Raw genomic sequence first — 20872 nt, 5'->3', positions numbered from 1 at the left:
ACCTGTGAGAGTGAGGGGCGGCTCGTCCGAGGAGGGCCTGGGTGGCGACCGCCCCATGCTAGTGCCTCGGGGCATGGCTTTCCGCCAGTATGCCACCTACATATGGATATGTCTACGGAAATACTGTGTAAGTATATGCATGCATGTCTGAGTTTGCTTTCTTATGTATACATGTCATGCATATGTAGGTTTTCATACGTGCATATACTCTTTAGAGCCATAGCCTCGGCTCTGACTGATCAGTGTCGCAAGACTGAAGTCCAGGGGATGAAAGGTGTCATATGGCCATCTTTGCAGTCTGTAGATCCTGGGGCTAATTAGCACAAATCAGGTCTCCACTGTACATTTGAGCCCAGTGTACATTTAGACCACCCTCAGGGCTGCTCTAAAACACAGCAGCTCCCAATGGCCATTCTGGCAGTCAGTGACTAGCTAGACTAGAAGTGTTCTTCTCAGAGGCTGGAATGGAGGGTATGCTACACCTCACAAGGATTCCCCAACCTAGAGAAAATCCTTCAGGGCCAGAAGCACCAGCATCAGAGCTTCTTTGTGCTGCTGGAGTGGTGAAAAGCAGCCAGAGTAGGACAGAGGATCTTGCCCTTTTCAAAAGATTTCAGGACCCATAATTGGGTCCAGATTTGGAGAAGACCTCAGCTCCTATTTAGGCATCTAAATATAGGAGAGCTTTTCAAAAGTGTTCAATACCCAGTAGTTGTCACTGTGACACTAACAGATAGATAAAGAGCTCAGCACCTAGCATGCTACACTCTTCTGAAAATACAGCCACTTATTTTGGTGCTAACACAGATGAGCTCTTTTGAAAATTCTGCCCTATATGTCTGTATGTGCATATGCGCTATATGCGTATTGATGGTACCTTTACAATGTCTTTATATATGCCTATATTTTATAACCAACAGTACCTGTAATTACGTATGCTAAAATAAGGATAATCACATCTTATCTTTTCAGAGCATAAGCTGATTTCAAAGAGGGTCAAGAAAGAATTCCCATCATCATATACAACTGACTGGATACACAATAGGAGATTTTCATTTCTTTTTGAAACTTCAAGTCCTGGACCATATAGGAGATAGAATCCTGGGCATTTTAAATCAATAGTCTGATCTGGTAAGACAAATTCTGTATATCTACTGCAACATGATACAGGAATACATGACTATGGCATGTCTGAACAAGGTGGCATGAAAGTTTGCTAACACAGACCGATCAGCACATGCTGTTACATTTCAAATCAGTTACTGCACGTGCGTCACTATGCCAGCAGACACAATTTTGTGTAAAATGGGAAACAGATTTGTATCAGTAAGGTAACTGCTATTTTCCTTACTTCTGCATAAGATCCAGTCTGGCAACAGACAGTTGTGAAAAACCTGTAACTCTACAACTAAAATTACAGTCTGTGCCAGCAGATATAATTTTGCACAAAAGTGGAAGCACAGTTAGCACAGTAAGGAAAAGTAGCATTTCTTTATCCTTTCAAGTGTAGTTCTATTTTTGCACTAAATTGACTGCACAGGCTGCGGTTTATTACTGTAAAGTTTTCTCTCTCTCTCTCTCTCTTTTTTTTAACCTTGTTTCCTTATATTTTATCCTTTCTTCTTCGGTCTTTAACATAATAAGATAAAATACCACAGCCTAGATCAATATAAAAGTTAAGTATGAGAATTTAAGTACAAACATAGTAAATCCTATCACTAAGCTTCTCATAGCCATCTTAACTTGGCCACGTTGTACATACTGGGCCAATTTCTGCTCTTGGTGACATTTGTTCTCAGAGCAGAATTTGGTCCGTTCTGTATATAAAGGGACACATTGAACTGTATAAACAGCAACTGAAACTGCTGCTATAGATATGTGCCAAACGGTAAAATTAATGTTGCTGTGGGAACCTTAATTTATGAACATTTTGACTTTTATATTTACTCTCTCAACCTCAGTGTTCCATTAACACCGCCTTTTGTCTTTAATATGATCTGGGGGCTTGATTTGCATTTAAGTAGAGGCCCTGTTATAAGGCCATGAGTGGTGTAAAAGGGCCGTACGTTGAAATTAGAATCAGGCCCCGTGGGAGTACTTTTGCATGTGTGAATGCTTCTGCAGGGTTTTTAAAGCAATTAATTACAAAAAATGATTTTTTAAAATTAAAGGTGCAGCTCCAAGAAGGGATCCAGTTTCTTTTCAGACCAGAAGATAAATGTGGATACCTTGTTACTATTCTTGTGGTTTGTCCACACACAGAAATTATACCATTTTAACTAAAGGCATGGCAACGATTTAGCGCTTGTCTATACTTGGAAGTTAATTAGGATTAAGATAGGGTGTGAATTTAAAGAGCAATAAGAGTATTCACATGTGGAGTCAGTCTGGAATAGCTGTTCTGGAATAATGCCGTGTATAGACAAGTCATGAAGACAGGGCAACTTCTGGGTATAGACAGGCCTTGAGGATTTCATGATTCCCATTCCCACTGTGTGAGCAGTAATGTTGTAATCATCAAGTTAACTGGAACCTTGTCTGCAACCCCTGCATAATATGCAAATCCTAATTTACCCCATCTGTGAGAAAGTGATCAGTTGTTGCTCTGTACCAGGGAACCACAAGGTCTCCAGCCCTGTTTGATAGAATGCATGTGGCAAAAGAGGGAACTCTGCTTAAAGGATGTGAATGAGTCATTCGACATTTCAGGTTGACTGAAGTCATTCCACTACGTTTATTTCTAATTTAGATGTGCTACCACATTTGCACATTAAACAGGATGGGAAGAAAGATTGAAATGATCTGTTACAAAATATGTATGCAAGGCACATAGGAGAGACCAACTAAGGCATGACTTGATGCATGTGTGAAAATGTGATCTTGCAAATGCAGCTGTTTGTGTTCGAATGACAGTGTCTGACTTTGATGTTGCCTCTGTGTGTGTGAGCAACTGTTTGGCATGCGTGTGTGTGTGTGTGTGAGCGCATCTGTTTGAGCATGAATGTGCGTCTGTGAACTTATAATTATAAGTGAACTTCACACATGCTCTGAGCAGAAGTGCTGCATACATGAATAGGGGAGTAGGTGTGCTCTGAGTGTGCATGAGTGTGAGGTGTGCTGTGTGCATGCACAGGATGACTATGAATGTGTATGTACGTGTGTATTATCTTGACCAGGAATACAGGCAGTCTGGCCCGATCCTCAAAAGTGTTTAGGCACCAAACTCCCATTGAAATCTGGGCCCAACTGAGCATTCAGTAGGAATTAACCATATATTTAAAGACACCTGAGAAAAGGATAAAGGCCAAAATTTTTAAATCTGACTGGATCTAAATTTAGGCTCCTAAATTCATATTTAGACTCCTAAATCAAAGTGGTTTGATTTCCTAAGGTGCTTACCCACTGCAGCTCACACTGATGTCCATTGGAGATATAGGCATTCAACACCTTTGAAAATCAAGCCACTTTTATTCAGGTGCCGAAATATGGGTTTAGGAACCTAACTTTAGGCCCCCAGGTTGACTCCTAGGCTCCTAGACTTTAAGGTCAGAAGGACCTGATCTTCTGTACTCCTGTTCTTCCTAAAGCCTTCCTAAAGAACAGAAGGTCAGGTCCTTGCAGACACAGACTATATTGAAGCACCCTTTGAGTCCAATCAACAGTGAGATGCTATGTTCATTGACCTCTCCTCAGCCTATGACACTGTCTGGCTCAGTGGCCTTCTCCTCAAGCTACATAATTGCCTCCAAGACCATCATATCACACGTGCAATACAAGAAATCACCACCAACCATTGCTTCCACATGACAGTCAATGAACAGTCCAGCCGCATGAGGCTTCTCAAAAGTGGTGTCCCACGAGGGTCAGTCTTGGCCCCTGCACTCTTCAACCTCTATACTGCTGACCTTCCACACACCTCAGGCATGAAACTCGCATATGTCAATGACATGGTTATTCTCTACTCCAGCAAGTCCTTTAAGGATATGTGACAGATCTGAGAAAGGGACATCCAAGCAATGCACACCTACTATCACCAGTGGCGGCATTGCCTTAACATTTAAAAAACAACCTGCTCCGCCTTCCACCTGAACAACAGGGAGACAAACAAAGAACTCATCATCCGACTCAATGGATCGTCCCTGCTGTTCTCGAGCACCCCGACCTATTTAGTGGTAAAGCTGGACAGAACCTCTTTTCCCCCCGCCATCATATCAGTGGAGTGGTAGTAAAAGTGGCAGCCCAGATCAACCTGCTGAGGGGCTGTGCAGTTATGACTGGGGTGTGAATTTCACAACCCTGTGCTCTGCTGCTCTAGCACTTGTGTACGCTCCAGCAGAATGCTGTGTGTCTGCTTGGGGCAGGAGAACACGTACAACTAAGCTGGACTTGGCATCTCAGCATCTCAATGCTGCCCTCCGCATTATCTGGGGATGCCTATACCATCTTATGAACTGCCCATTCTGTCTGGTGTTCCACTCCACCACCTGAGATGGCTGGCTGCAACCAGGCAGGCAGCATTCAAAGCTGCTAACACCCTACTCCACCCCCTTCATGAAAGGATCTTCCAGATTCTGTCGGCTCAATGCCCCAGGAGTTGCAGGCCTTCGTAAGAGTGGCTCAGGCCTTCATATAGGCAGATAGTGGCCAAAGCCGGAGTGAGTGGGTCATGAGCCAGTGGAGGAAGGAACAATGCCCTGGCAGACGGTAACAACTGCCTCCCACCTCCACCTCATCCATAAGCTGCAGCCTACCATGGAAGGAGTGGACCCACTTAAACCGCCTAAGGACAGGTGTTGGGCGCTTTAACTCCTGCACGCACAGCTGGAACCTTTGCGGTAATGCAGCCTGAGAGTGCGGAGAAATACAAAGTGTGGACCATCTTGTGGAGGGATGCCCCATCCATCACCTCCAAGGAGGATGGGTTTCCCTCAACCTCCTGACCAACAACACACTGGAGTGGCTGAGGTCTGCCACACACAATTGCTAAATGAATGCTCGAATGGAACTCTACACCATAGTTTCTCAACCTGTGGTACGTGTACCCCTGCGGGTACGCAAGACAAGGCAGGGGGTACGCGGGGAAAAACCCAGTAAAGGGAGGCAAGCGGCAGCTGCCGACTTCTGGGGGAGGTGGGTGGCAGCCGCCGGCTTCCTGCCCGGTCCCACCTCCTAGCTGGGAGGTAGATGGCAGCTGTCTCAGTCCTAGGAAGCTGGGCAGCAGCTGCTGGCTTGGGCAGTAGCCTCTGGCTTTTTGGGAAGCTGGGCAGCAGCCACCCACATCCTGCCCAATCCCAGCTCCCAGGTGAGAGCCCAGCAGCAGCCTCCTACACCCTGCGAGCTGAGCTCACAGCTGGGTTGCTGCCACCCGTGCCCTGGCTCTGAGCCGAGAGACAGCCTCCAGCGCCCTGGCTTGAAGATGGGCAGCAGCTGACTGCCGCCTGCCCACATCCCCGGGTCCCAGCCCGTGTGGAAGCCTCCTCCGCCCCAGCTCAAAGCAGGTGGCAGTCACCCACCTCCTGGGCTGGCAGCCAGGTGGAAGCCACCTGCAACTTGCCCAGGTGGCAGCTCCCCTCCCCGGCTCAAAGTCTGGTGCCCAGAAAGCCACACGGAGAGCCCAGCGGCTTGCCCAGTCCTGGAGCCGGACTCTACCCACAGGCTTACTTGTCAATTTCACTGCTCTATCCACTCTGATGGGCTGCTAGTGCCTGTTCGTACCTCACAAGTTCCCGCCTGTGTGAGGAGAACACCACGTGACCCCGCCATCAGGCCACAGTGATTGGCTGGTGTTGACCTTTGCTCCTATATAGAGGAAGGGGAGGAGGAAGGAGGGGAGAAACAGCAGGGGGTTTTGTGATCTGCCACAGCCACACAGCATTGCAGAACTCAGAACTCTCCTGCTTTACGAGAAATACAGTCGTTCAGTGGTAAAAGGGAAAAAGATTGTATTTCTCAGAGTGGAAAATTAAAATTTATTATATTTATTGAAATTTTTAGAAGTTGAGGGGTACTTGCTACCTAAAAGGTTGAGAAACACGGCTCTACACCACATGCAAGAAGAAAGTCAGAAGAGACAAATATGATCATCTAGTCTGACTGCCTACACAATGCAGGCCACAAAACCTCGCCCACCCACTCCTCTAATAAGGTAGGGTGGTGGTGAAAATTTTGTTGACATACTGCATAGGAAAGAATTTCAAAGGCTACAGGAGATGAGTGGAAAAAAAATTGAGTCTAATCAAGGATATGTCACAAGGAAAATATTTGTATTGGGAAGAATAACTCCTCAATGGAATCATGGCTCCATGCATGGAATCATTCTCCAAGAGATTAGATAGCAAGCCGGTGAGGAGAGGGCAGAGAACTGGCATTCTGCCTCAAGGTAGAAACAGTCACATCAATTTTTGCACAGAGTTTAGATTGTATTTGTGCCTGCAGTGATCGGTGCAGGGACACCGGAATAGATTTGAAGCGTGCTACATGGGCAAAGAGACACTGCCAAGATAGACATTAATTATTATTGTTATTTTAAAAAACCTCCTGGTTACTAATATCTCTGAATGCTTAAACTAAAATATTGTTAAAAGTCTTAGTATTTTTTTTATCAGTCCTGCAGTTTATTTAATCTGCATTTCATTAAGCCTGCTCCGTGAACTCAGCCTTGTCATTTTTACTCTGGGTATAATCATTTTTGCCCAATGCTGCTGTTTGGGTTCACAGTCTAGAGGGGGATATTTAAATCCAAAAATAAAATTGTTTTAATTTAAATTAAAATATATTTTCATGCCATTCCTAGTCATATTAAGTTTCATAACCTCCACTTTCCCCAAATCACGTGGTTTGGACAGAGACATTCCTTAGGGAAGGATCTATTAAAGGGGATTCTCTATATCCTAGAAAGGAGGAGAAGATGGAAGAGGATAAAATATGGGTAGGATCTGATGAGAAACAGTCCAATGAAAAAGAGTTCCATTCAATTACGTCACATAATGGCAGACAGCTAAAAAGTGACAATTTTTTAAGTGCTTATATCTAAATGCTAGAAGTCTAAATACTAAGATGGGTGAACTTGAGTGCCTTGTACTAAATGAGGATATTGATATAATAGGCAACACAGAAACGTGGTGGAATGAGGACAGTCAAGGGGACATAGTAATACCAGGGTACAAAATATATTGGAAGGACAAAATAGGTCATACTGGTGGGGCAGTGGCATTATATGTGAAAGAAAGTGTTGAGTCAAATTAAATAAAAATCTTAAATGAACCAAATTGTGCCATAAAATCTCTAAGGATACTAATTCCATGCTTGAATAATAAGAATATGGCAGTAGGGATATACTACTGACCACCTGACCAGGACAGTGATAGTGACTGTGAAATGCTCAGGGAGATTAGAGAGGCTATAAAAATAAAAAACTCAATAATAATGGGTGATTTCAATTACTCCCATATTGATTGGGTACATGTCACCTCAAGACGGCATGCAGAAATAAAGTTTCTTGACACCTTTAATGATTGCTTCTTGGAGCTGCTAGTCTTGGAACCCACAAAAGGAGAGGCAATTCTTGATTTAATCTTAAATGGAGCACAAGATCTGGTCCAAGAGGTGAATATAGCTGAACTGCTTGATAATAGTGACCATAACATAATAAAATTTAACATCCCTGGTGGCGGATGGGATACCAAAGCAGCCCATTATGGTAGCATTTAATTTCAGAAAGGGGAACTACACAAAAATGAGACGTTAGTTAAACAAAAATTAAAAGGTACAGTGCCAAAAGTGAAATCCCTGCGAGCTGCATGGAAACTTTTTAAAGACACCATAATAGAGGCTCAATTTAAGTAGAAACCCCAAATTTAAAAACATAGTAAGAGGACCAAAAAAGTGCAACTGTGGTTAAACAACAAAGTAAAAGAAGGAATTAGAGGCAAAAAGACATCCTTTGAAAAGGGGAAGTTAAATCCTACTTAGGAAAGTAGAAAGGAGCATAAACTCTGGCAAGTGAAGTGTAAAAATATAATTAGGAAGGCCAAAAAAGAATGTGATGAACAGCTAGCCAAAGACTCAGAAAGTAACAGCAAAAATTTTTTTATGTACAACAGAATCAGGAAGCCTGCTAAACAACCAGTGGGGCCACTGGACAATTGAGATGCTAAAGAAGCACTCAAGGAAGATAAGGCTATTGCACAGAAACAAAATGAATTCTTTGCATCAGTCTTCACAGCTGAGGATGTGAGGAAGGTTCCCAAACCTGAGCCATTCTTTTTAGGTGACAAATCTGAGGAAGTGTCCTAGATTGAGGTGTCATTGGAGAAGGTTTTGGAACAAATTGATAAATTAAACAGTAATAAGTCACCAGGACCAGATGGTATCCACCCAAGAGTTCTGAAGGAACTCAAATATGAAATTGCAGAACTACTAACTGTGGTATGTAACCTATTGCTTAAATCAGCCTCCGTACCAGATGACTGGAGGATAGCTAACGTGCCATCAATTTAAAAAAAAAAAAAAGGCTTCAGAACAATCTCGGCGATTACAGGCCAGTAAGCCTAACTTCACTACCAGGCAAATTGGTTGAAACTATAGTAAAGAACAGAATTATGACACACATAGATGAATACGATTTGTTGAGGAAGAGTCAACATGGTTTTTGTAAAGGGAAATTATGCCTCACCAATTTACTAGAATTCTTTGGGGAGGGGAGAGGCGTAAACAAGCATGTGGATAAGGGTGATCCAGTGGATATAGTGTACTTAGATTTTCAGAAAGCCTTTGACAAGGTCCCTCACCAAAATCTCTTAAGCAAAGTAAGAGGTCATAGGATAAGAGGGAAGGTCCTCTCCTGGATCAGTAACTGGTTAAAATATAGGAAACAAAGGTTAGGAATAAATAGTTTTCAGAATGGAGAGAGGTAAATAGTGGTGTCTCCCAGGGGTCTGTATTGGGACCAGTACTGTTCAACATATTCATAAATGAGCTGGAAAAAGGGGTAAAGGTGGCAAAATTTGCAAATGATACAAAACTACTCAAGATAGTTAAATCCAAAACAGATTGTGAAGAGTTACAAAGGGATCTCACAAAACTGGGTGATTGGGCAACAAAATGGCAGATGAAATTCAATATTCATAAATGCAAAGTAATGGACATTGGAAAACATAATCCCAACTATACATATACAATGAAGGGGTCTAAATTAGCTGGTACCATTCAGGAAAGAGATCTTGGAGTCACTGTGGACAGTTCTCTGAAAACATCCACTCAATGTGCAACGGTAGTCAAAAAATCTAACAGAATGTTGGGAATCATTAGGAAAGGGATAGATAATAAGACAGAAAATATCGTATTGCTTCTTTATAAATCCATGGTACGCTCACAGCTTGAATACTCCGTGCAGATTTGGTTGCTCCATCTCAAAAGAGATATATTAGAATTGGAAAAGGTACAGAAAAGGGCTGCTATATAGATTAAGGGTATGGAAAAGCTTCCATATGAGAAGCAATTAATAAGACTGGGACTTTTTAGTTTGTAAAAGAAATGACTAAGGCGGGACATAATACAGGTCTATAAAATTATGACTGGTGTGGAGAAAGTAAACAAGGAAGTGTTATTTACCCCTTCACATAACACAAGAAGTAGGGGTCACCAAATGAAATTAATAGACAGCTGGTATAAAATAAACAAAAGGATGTATTTTGTCACACAATACACAGTCAACTTGTGGAACTCCTTGCTAGAGGATGTTCTGAAGACTAAGACTTTAACAGAGTTCAAAAAGGAACTAGATAAATTCATGGAGGATAGGTCCATCAATGGCTATTAGTCAGGATAGGAAGGGATTGCTGTTTGCCAGAGGCTGGGAATGACTGATGGGATGGATCATTTAATGATTACCTGTTCTATTCATTCCCTCTGAAGCATCTGGCATTGGGCCACTGTCAGAAGACAGGAGACTGGGCTAGATGGATCATTGGTCTGATCTAGTTTGGCCTTTCTTATGGTCTTAATCTAAACATTGGGCTTAATCTAAGATAACTGCATCCTAATAAATAAAGCTGGTAAAAGGGTACATTCAGTTCAGGTTCAGAAAGTCTAAACACTGTATTCTTTGATTTATTTGAGTGGCAGCAAGAAACATTAATTCATTATTAATGCAGACTCGTCAACAAGACTATACTTGTATTGGCTTTGTACAACGGATAAAGCGGAATAAAATGTAAATCCAATTCCAATAGATTATCACAATTAGAGAAACACAGCCAAATTAATAAGCTCAACAGGCACATAAAAGCCTTAAAGCAGTGGGAACTCTGCATTTCCACCATGCTGGTGATTAAAGCAGTGGAGTCTCCACAGAGGGGAACTCCACACTGCCATGTGCACCTTGGATAAAAACTCACAGACAACACATCGGGGGCAAAAATAGGTGTGTTGGGGGAACTGACCAATGGATCCACGCATAGAACATCTCCACACGGACAAAGAACCACATCTGTTACTTTACCACATACTCAGCAATAGCCCGATCTGACCCAGCTGTATGCATGCCCTGAGCATTATTTCCTTTATGGGGTAAGGTTTCCACCTCCCCGGCTACATTAGTTATATGAGCAAATCCCAGCCTTCATCATGTTCAGGAATGGGTGTGTGTGACCTTAATTCTGCTGCCTTGTGCATACAAATTCCAATATAGATTTTAGTTAGATGATCATATACTATTTCTGAAAGAATGCAAGAAAATATCATACATTTTTTCTATAATGTATGTGTAGCATCTTCTGCTACTATGTAGTACTTTGCGCATGCCAGAGTCCCCTCCCAAACAAAAAAATTAAAAACTAAACGAATCACGGAACTAACATGACATTTGCAGCCCATCACACTCTTGATTCTGCTTCAGTCTATCCCTTTCCCCCTTTTGTTTTTGTCTTGTCTATTTAGACAGCAAGATCTTTGGGGCTGGCACTGTCTGCTGCTCTCTGGTGCTAGAATGATGGAGTGATGACAATTTACAACAGCTGAGGATTTGCCACTTTGTTTGCTCAGTACTGAGCACAATGGGCCCCATTCTTGGTCAGTCCATAGGCACTGTCATCATAAAAATAATACATTAAAAAAAATAGAGTCCCTGAAAGTCATTTATATGCAAGATGTACAATGAATGAGGCAAGTGTTCTATTCAGTGTGCATCTTATGAGATGCACCTTACAAGGCTGTAAAAAAAGCTGTATGATATTATATTGTATTCCTTGAGAACTAGTCTTTATTGACACAATTGCTTGCTATTATACAGCATATGAACAGGAGGCTAAAGTTTTGATTGCCATTTCCTAACATTGGAATGCTTAACACTCTTTTCACAATACTTCTTTATCTAAAGGGAATTTCTTACGAGTTTGTGAAGGGAAAAGGAAATTCCATTATGGGAAATTATCTGACTAGACACCACCAGATGGCCCTATCTCATCTACCTTACAAGGTGTGCAGGAAGGAGCTCCATTTCTGCACACCTTAGAAAGTCTGCAGAAGAGCGCTTCAGGAGCTGCAAACTTTAGTAGCTGAGCAGCTTGTACCTTTCAAGATGCATAGCAACTGTGGTAAGGGCTCAGCAGCAGGAGAGCTGCCATTGGCTCTCTGACAAAGCTCAAAAGCTTATCTCTTTCACCAACAGAAGCTGGTCCAGTGAAAGATATGACTTCACTTGCCTTCTCTCTCTAATATTGTGGGACCAACACAGCTAGAACAACACTGCAAACAGTGGTTCTCTGAACAGACTGGAGTGAGTCTTAGAAATGCGCTAGGGTGAAATTCACCCTTCTGCAGTGAACGAGCACGAGGGCCATCGACCATTTAAGTGACATTTCAGCCCTCAAAATAGGGGTTAGTGGTTCTTCAGTGGCAAATAGAACTTGTTGGTTCCCACCACCAGGATGAATTTCATCCAAAGGGAAAACATTGAAAAACCTCTACAGCATTGCACTTCTGCGTTCTTGAAGAAGAAAAAAACAAAAAACCCAACAACCTACTTTTACTATACACTGCTCTCTATTCTCTTGTTTTCTAACACCATTTCTTCCATCCTCACCTAATCTATCTGCCACAAGCTATGGAAAGGTGCAATGTTCAGTTTCATTATGTATAACATGCTACAAGTGATTATCTTGCAGACATTTTTTTTAATCTGAAGCTATTTCAAATGAATTTTATAAACTCAGGTAATAATCTGTGCAACATACACCAAAGCCAAAATTTCCAAAAGAGGTCACTGACTCTGGGTACCTTATTTTCGAGTTGCTCCAGCTGAGACAGCTTGGACTTTTTGCCCAAGTGTTGAGCACCACCATTCCAGATGGTCACTGGGAGCTAGAAGAACTCAGCACTTCTGGAAATCAGTCAGAGGTGTTTAAGGTTGATCACCAAAATGTGAGATACCCCAACTCAGTGACCACTTCGGAAAAGGAGGGCTCAGCTGCTGTTTACACCGAGTCAGAAAGCAGCCTTGTAAAATTCCTTTCTGTCCCAAAACTAAAGAAACAATTTTAAATAAAAATACAGAAGACCTTGAATGGGTAGATAGAACAATACTACTAAATAATAAATACAATAATAATAGAAAATCACCTTTCATCCTGATAGACCCCAAAGCATTTTTACAAATTATGGATTAAATTCAAACCCTACATATTTTTGTGGCATGGATGGGTTGCAAATTTAGGCAAGCATCAGTGTGGATCTTTTTCGTGACATAGCCCTATGTGTAACAGTACCCTCCTGATACCTCTTATGCAAGATTATTCCTCCTAAGAGTACTCTGACCAAGATGTGGGGCAGTCAATTTTAATGGCATGTTGGCCACATCCTCTGACCACTACCTTCACCTCGGAACACTCCCTCCACCACGGAGGTTGCAAGCGACTGACAGCAAATCACATATCACTCTACCTATCATGAAAACCATTCTCCTCTGGGATGGAATACAGCAGCTCTTGAGCAGCGCACAGCAGTACAAGAGCAGAAGTAATAAATGTCCGTATAAAGCTAAAATGTTAAATATTCAGAATGTAATTATTTAAATTGAAATCTGGCCAGGAAAACAGATTAACACCTTTACTTTTCGGTACAGGGCTAAGGGAGCTTTGATGACCATAGGTGGCCTTCAGTTTTACCCCTCATTTGAAAGAAAGATGCTTGGGCATTCGCTCCAGTAGTGACTTGGTGGAAAATGTGCCACCTATGCAAAGTCATTAACACCATTTCCTGAAGTGCTGTGGTTTCCTTGGATGTCTCCTCATTCCAGGACCAACCAGATCCTACTCAAGGAACTCACAGTGTACGTAAATGAGCTAAAACTTTGGTTACCACCATGGAACCACTCCAGATGTCCTCATAAGTCTTGGGAAAGCGCATAAAACTATAAAAGCTCTTCAACAGAGTGTGGAGACAGAGGAAACCTTCAGCCCAAAATGGCTTCCCTAGTGATTATTATTAGGCCTGGCAGAATTTGATTTTTATTTTCTAATTTTGACAATTTTAAAGACCCTCCCCCATTTTTATGTATTTTTATTTTTACAGTGGTGGAAGAAAGGGTTGGGGTTAGGGCAGTGCTGACAGCAGGGCTGCACGGAGCTCATTATGTGGCCGGGGGGGAAGGGAGGGACAAGACATTGGGGCGCAAGGTTCAGGAAGACGCATCTATACATTCCTAAGAGAGTGAAACAAGATTTTCAGTTTATATTGGAGTTTAGGCAATTTGGTCATTTCCTCTCATCTCTTAATATTTCTTAGAATTGACTTGTGATCTCAATGCCATGATAATTTGGCCATTCTAAATAAACCTGTTTCTCAGAGGTTAACTGCCTCTTGTTAGACGTCAGTTAAATTGTGCACAGCATGGGCCTCTACTCTGCAGAATAATTTTTTTAAAAAGCTCCCCTCCCCCTGAAAACCTCAGATCTTTTCAAAATCATTCTCTCTCTCTCTCATTTATTTTTAACATCCTTCTAGAAACAATGTTTACAGTGGCTCTACTTCAGAGACCAGGAGCTTGGCTAGAGCCATAGCAAAAATATGTATCCCCCTCCCAGCTACCCATCTGCTGTAATGAGAACAGAAAAATAGCTGTGCCAGAACAGACCATTGGTCCATCTAGCCCGGTAACCCTTCTCCATCAGTGATCAAAGTCAGAAGTATTTGAATAAGGCAGTGGCTCTCAACCTTTCAAGACTACTGTACCCCTTTCAGGAATCTGATTTGTCTTGTATACTCTGAAGTTTCACCTCACTTAAAGACTATTTGCTTACAAAATCAGACATAAAAATACAAAAGGGTCACAGCACACTATTACTGAAAAATTGGTTACTTTCTCCATATAATTATAAATAAATCAATTAGAATATAAATATTGTACTTACATTTCAGTGTATAGTATATACAGCAGTGTAAACAAGTCATTGTCTGTGTGAAATTTTAGTTTGTACTGATTTTGCTAGCACTTTTTATGGAGCCTGTTGTAAAACTAGGCAAATATCTAGCTGAGTTGATGTACCCCTCTGGAAGACCTCTGCATATCCCCAGAGGTACATGTACCCCTGGTTGAGAACCATTGGAATCAAACACATCAAACACTGGAATGTTCCTCTATGTATCTCACAGTGGTTCAGTTTATGCCCTGAATTATGAAAGGGAACAGCCCTTGTAATTTTTAGCCTATCTAGTGTCACCGCAGATTCTAGCTCTATTAGTATAAATGTCTAATATTTATTTTAATTATTTGAAATGAAAGTAAATGTAAAATAAAGGCAGCATTGTCTAGTGGTTAAAGAACAAGATCAGGGGTCAAGACACTGGATTCTGGTCCCAAGCCTGGCAACTGATTTGCTGTGTATCCTTAGACAAGCCACTTCCCCGCTATGTGCCTCAGTTTCCTCATCTGTAAAATGAGGGTATTAATATTTACCCATCTTTGTAAAGCACTTGGAGATTTTAGGATAAAAATCATACACAGTGAGTACAAAGTGTTATTACAGTATAGCTTCCACTGGGACTAAGGGGCAATAGTAATAGAAACGCACACTGACGAAAAATTAAGTTGGATGAGCAAAGAAGTCTCCTTTCTATAACTCTCAAGTGTGCTGCAAAATTAAAGATTCTGAAAGAAAGCAAGGGATTTGTAGGGCTGCATATAAATGGATTGGACTATGTTTGCGGCCGTGCATGGCCCTCCAATCAGGCAAATGATGATGATTATATGCTACATACTATTTTAATCAGTTGAAAGTGGACTGCCAAGCTAGGTTTCTTTTAAACCACAACCAAGGCCTGGAGAGAAGGAAAAATGGGAGGATGACGAGAGTGGTCTTAACAGTTAAAAAAAAATCTGAAATATCTAGGAGGATCAAGAATAGCTGACAATACTGGAATGGAATGGAATGGAAACACATTTGGCACTGTTTAGGCCACTGTGGCTAACTTGCAATGATTACGTTCATCAGAGATGGGATCTGAGGGTAGATAGAGGAAATCAATGTTTGGATGTGAATCACACACATCTAAACCAGCAGGGAAAATTCAAGGGTGGGAGCATTATCCAGGGAAGAAATGGAGAGAGGGGACAGGGAATTACTTTCATTCTGCCAGGAAATAGCAATAGAGTCAGAAGACATTGTCTACAACTAAAAGTGGGACAAAACAAGACAAGGCATCTGGGGGGAAAAAAGACATTCTGAATATCTGAATGGAAAGAAGCAATAAAACAGCAAGACGGATAACTGAGATGAGCAGCTGAGGCACTGGTTACTGGGAGATATTCAAAACTTTGAATTGGCAGACGGACAAATTCTTGCACTGGAATTTCCCTTAAACTGAATCATTTTAAGGAGTAGAAGGCTCTAGATAAAATACTATTTGATTTGGAGGGGCTATCGTCTACTTCGCCTTCCCATCCAAATCTTTCCTGTTCTGCAACTTACACAAAGGACAGTAACACACAGTTATATGCAGTGTTGCCCTAGCCGTGTTGGTCCCAGGCTATTAGAGAGGCAATAGTGGGTAAGGTAATATCTTTTATTGGACCAACTTCTGTTGGTGAGAGACAAGCTTACACAGATGTGAAGAAGAGCAACAGAAGCTGGGCCAATTAAAGGTATTACCTCACGCATCTGGTCTCTCTAGTAACACACAGTAACTAGCACTATGACACAAGAGGTCTGTTCTGCACCCCCAAACCTACCTAAATTCCCTTACTTTGTGAAGGTTAGATTTAAGAAAGGTAGACATGCAAATAAAAGTCAGTGTAAATGAAAACTTCAGGTTTGCTTTAGAGGGCCAGGGCTGAGCTTTGCTTCCTTATTATTACCTACATTGTAATAATAAGGAATGTGCTTTCCCCACATCTTGCCCCTGCTCCATTTCATCTGTACCCTGCACGAGCCATTTATCAGCAACCCGACCATTAGGGAAACCTTCTTTTCCAGACAAATGTAAATAACAAAATTGTTCCCATCATTGGTGCTGAAAGAGAGCTTGGAATTTTTTTTCTAATTCATTTTTCTTCTGAAGAGAGATGCTGGATTGAAATTTGGAGACTGAAGTCCTCCAGCTGTTCCTAGAATGGGCACAACATGGGCAAAGCAGAATGAACTTTCTCCTCATATACTACTATCACCATGCCAATGTGCCTCAACCCTGCCCTGAAAGGACAGTGGCTCTTAATAAATACTGCATGTCACACTCACAGCATTCTGAAGATTCAAAATGCTTTACAATGATTGACTAATTATTCTGGGTGAGAAGTTGGGATGAATTTTGCTGTTCTATCCACGCCTTGGCTTCTTCACTGAGATAGCCCTTGCAGTCGATGATGATAGCGGTTTTGTGATGTAGGAGTTGGATTAGGAGTCCCCTAACTTACATCACGTAGGATACTAAAAAGCATGGATGTTCTATTTTGGGGGACAGTTCAGACAGTAGTGCCAAAACTATGGCTGCAGGGGGCATCTAGCTCATGGGGTCCCTATCCCAGTTGAGATGCTTTAGTGAAGTGTTTTGTGGAGAATCGATTTCTTTGTGCTGACTGACAGCTCTGTCACGATAATCTGGAGGATCTGGATGTTTTCCCTCTTATCACAGCCCCGACTGAAGGACAGTGCAGGTTTTTTTCCTTCTGATTAAAAGGAAATCTCCTGCCCCTATTCTTCCAATATTCTCCACAAATACACACACCATTTCTGGACACGTTCCCATCCCTTCCCAAATTGGCCAGGGTAGAAGTTTGATACAAATGTAGCAGAAGTGCAAACAAACTGAATCTTGGGCCTTGCAGCATAACTTTGTATGACTTTGCAGAGGGCCCATACTCGCTTGAACTGGCACTGTATTGTTTAAGAAATGAAAGCAAATGTTGTAATAGTCACGTACCTTTGAGAGTAGGGAACGCTGAGAAAGTGTCTTTGCTTTGCTTCTGGTTGTTATATTCTACACTTGCAGAATCTAAGATGAAACAAAAGGAGATCGACCAGCCTGCATTTCATAACAATACAACCAGCCTGTTCTTGTCTTGAGATTAAGTGCTTACCAAAGGTAGTTGCTTGTGCAGCCATTCAGGACCGCACAAACCCTTCACTCCGCTGCATCCTCCTCGCCCCATCATGAAGTTCAGCCTATCAGGCAGTCATGTGCAAACCACAAACCACGCAGGAACTAGCAGACATGACAGATCACAGCCCTGGGTGTAGAGCTTAGTTAGCTTACTGTGGTTTTTGTTTCTCACTGCCAGGGCTAAACCAATATCATAGGAATCATATTTTAGTGAATGCTACTGCAGTTCTGTGCTCTGGCTGCATTTAACGTGTTCTCTTGTGCACCCCTAGACCTGCTTATTACTTTGGATTTGAATTTAGGACTGAGAGGTTCTGAGCCTCCTTCTTGAACCATATGGGGCTATTAACATTTAGCCTGATTTCCTCTCATTCAAGTTAAGAACATGGCAACATGATGGCCATGTGCTGCCAGCATTCTAATTTGTAAGGATGTCTCCCACCAACACTCCTCCTTCAATTTGATACCATCCATCACTTGCATGGGTGAATGCGCATATGTCTCCATTAATAGAGAGTGAGAGAGCTGACAGGGGAGCTGGGGGAGCACACTATGGGAAGGTGAAGAGGGGTAGGTGGAGAAGAAGCACTATAGATTACAGGACTCTCATTGTTTTCACTATAGATTAAGGGATTTCAGCAAGATGTGAAATGAGTGTGACTTTGAATATGTCTTTTGGCTGCATGCAAGGAGGTGCAAAGCTCTCATTTCTCGTAAATGGCAGTCTAGTTGGGAAACATGTTAATTCATTTATCAGTGCATCAGTTCAGGCAGTGGGAGAGGGGTTATTCCATTAATTTGGAGGCCCTTGATGAATGATTGAGATCTGGAGGAGGAAGCAGTGGTTGGTGCTAGGGCCTCCCCACACCTTTTAATTTGTTTAAACTGTGAAATCTTTATGGATTAAAAAAGTATAAAAATTGTAAAAATAAAACTGAGACCATAAAAAAGGGGAAGGAACTTTCCTCTTATACGATTGAGGGCTGAAAAGCTATTAAGGGGCAGAGCCTAGCGGAAATTAAGGGGCAGAGCCTAGCGGAGGTTGAGGGCCTGTCAGTCAGATGTTCATGCCCCACCCTGTCATTAAAGAATGTGGCAGGGCTGTCCTGGCTCCTTTCAGCAGGATTCCCAGGGCTGGTAAGGAGGAGGAATAGTTAGAATTCGGATTGGCTGTGAAGAAGGGGTGGGGCTTTGTGAGTGATTGACAGCTGCTTTGAAGGCAAGATGAAGGAAGAACCATGGGTACGAGCATTCTGATTGGAGGAGGAGAGGGCGGGGCCTTTGCAGCTGATAGATGGCAGTTTGAATTTTAAGTCAGAAAACGATGCCTAACAGGCATTGCTGTGCTGTTTTCCTCAGGTAATGGAGGTGGGGTACAAGTCCGGCCCTGTGAACCCTCTGCCTAGGCTTGTGTGCGCACACAAGCCCTGCTGCCCTCAGCCAGTTAATGCCACTCATTAATGAAAGTGGGGCGGGGCCTGTCCCTGTTTAATGCTTGCCATGCCCCTGCTGGGGCATCTCCAGGGCCGGAAAGCATAGCCTGCTGTGCTCGTTTTTTACCTGCAGTTGTGTGTTGGGGGCGGGCTGGGGTATCCCCTGTTCAGGAGCATCCCTAGCTCCCCTCCCCTTGACGTCACCTGCCTTTACAGCCACCCCCTCAAGGGGGCATGTTGCTGGGAGCCGCCACTGACTACAGAGAACTGGCAGGGCCAGCCTTATGCTCCCCAGGGAGCAGGGCGTATTTTGGATTGTGAGGACCGCCTTTTCTCAGGAGTTGTTTCTGGAGTGGGGAGCCCACCTCACTCCTCCTCTTCCCATCCCCTCACAACTCTCCTACCACAGGCACAGCTCCAGCTGAGTGGTCACCTCTCGTAACAGCCATCTGCTTGCAAGGAGGGGGTGTCCTGTCAACCATGGCTTCCTAAAACAGCAGGTTTAAGAGATCCAAAGCCAGCTTTGGCTGAACTTCCATGCAAGACGTCAGCTGACGTGTTTGGAAACCATCATTATTACAGACAGGTATGAAACCCACTTGTGCTTCAGGTCTAGTTTCTAAATGGGAATCCCTTTTCAGGGTTCATCAAAACTGCTCATAGCTTGGCCAAATGGGTTATTGCAGAGCTACATTCAGCCTACCCTCCCATACACCAACAGAGGTAAAAGTGCTGTTCTCTTAAGACTCCCAGCTCTTGCCAAGTTTCGGAGCAAGCAAGCAGATCTGGACAAAATCAATCTGCGTCGTTCACATGGTAGCCCGACCATGCAAACCCTAGAGATGGCTGGCTCAGGGAATGAGAGACAGGATGTGAGAACTGAATATTGATTTCTTGATTAGTAGCACAAAAGACTAAGTATGAGACACTGTTTCATTTACATGAAATTATGTTTCTGACATGAACTGGCAAACAACAAAAGACGGGGAAAAAATCACAGCTATATCCAATTCTTGGCCCTTAACTATTAATTTCCTTGCTATATAGTTTACCTTTAATGTTATTTAAAAGTAATTGTGCCTATCAAGTTTTCTATTTTTATCAGGAAGGTATTTTAGGTTAATGATCTGGATTTAATTATGAATCAATAATTGTTACATAGTTTTCATCAGATACACTCTTCTTTAAGAGATGACCCAGGAAACTTGATAAATAAGTTATTCTATGTATTTTTAAAAAGCATAATATTTATTATGTATACCTAGGAGTCCTATGTAATGTTGCCCCCACATGCTGTGGTGCCATGATCCAGCATTGCATTGATTTTTGCATCCCCAGTATATTTCTGGACATTTAATGTGAAGCGTAGGTTTCTACGGATGCTGCCCAGGCTATTCCTGTTCTGTGTACGGACGACTTCAAGCTGTCACTCTTGCACCTTTCACCATCAGTAAATTCACTTTAAAAAAAATGCTCTGTGTGCCTAGCTTGGAGGTCATAGAACACATGCCAAAAATCATACCAGCCCTATGAAAATCAAGATGAGTGGGGACCCAACTAAGGAGGACAAAGGTACTGGTGCTAAGTGTTCCACTCCAACAGGTTATAATTCCAATAGCGTTATCTAATCGACTTGTAAAAAAATAAATCAATATGTGCTGCTATATAACCACTGTCACAGTGCATCTGTGCACCACAACAAAGAGAGAAAGACACAAAGGCAAAAGGAAAAATTGAAACATATTATAAAATCAGTTTTTTCTCTGCAGGAGTGAGACAGTTAAAAATTGACTCCATTTGAAGTGCAAACAAGAAAGAGTCAGGGAGTTGTAAACTATGCAGTGCCC

General features: G+C 42.4%; 1 protein-coding gene across 2 annotated transcripts in view; it reads right to left on the bottom strand.

The window, feature by feature from the left end:
* GRAP2 (GRB2 related adaptor protein 2) overlaps positions 1-20872 on the bottom strand; it is an 83558-nt gene that overhangs the window by 30729 nt on the left and 31957 nt on the right. For both annotated transcript variants that reach the window (XM_067559035.1, XM_067559037.1), the window contains exon 2: positions 17413-17484. The gene's annotated coding sequence lies outside the window, so the exon portion shown is untranslated. The remainder of the gene's footprint in view (positions 1-17412; positions 17485-20872) is intronic.

The sequence above is a fragment of the Emydura macquarii genome, unplaced genomic scaffold, assembly GCF_026122565.2.
Source record: "Emydura macquarii macquarii isolate MOO-44397 ecotype Brisbane River unplaced genomic scaffold, CSIRO-AGI_Emac_v2 contig_2205, whole genome shotgun sequence".
NCBI classification, from domain to species: domain Eukaryota; kingdom Metazoa; phylum Chordata; order Testudines; family Chelidae; genus Emydura; species Emydura macquarii.
The sequence above is the reverse complement of the archived record's forward strand: the minus strand, read 5'-3'. Positions and strand labels throughout refer to the sequence as shown.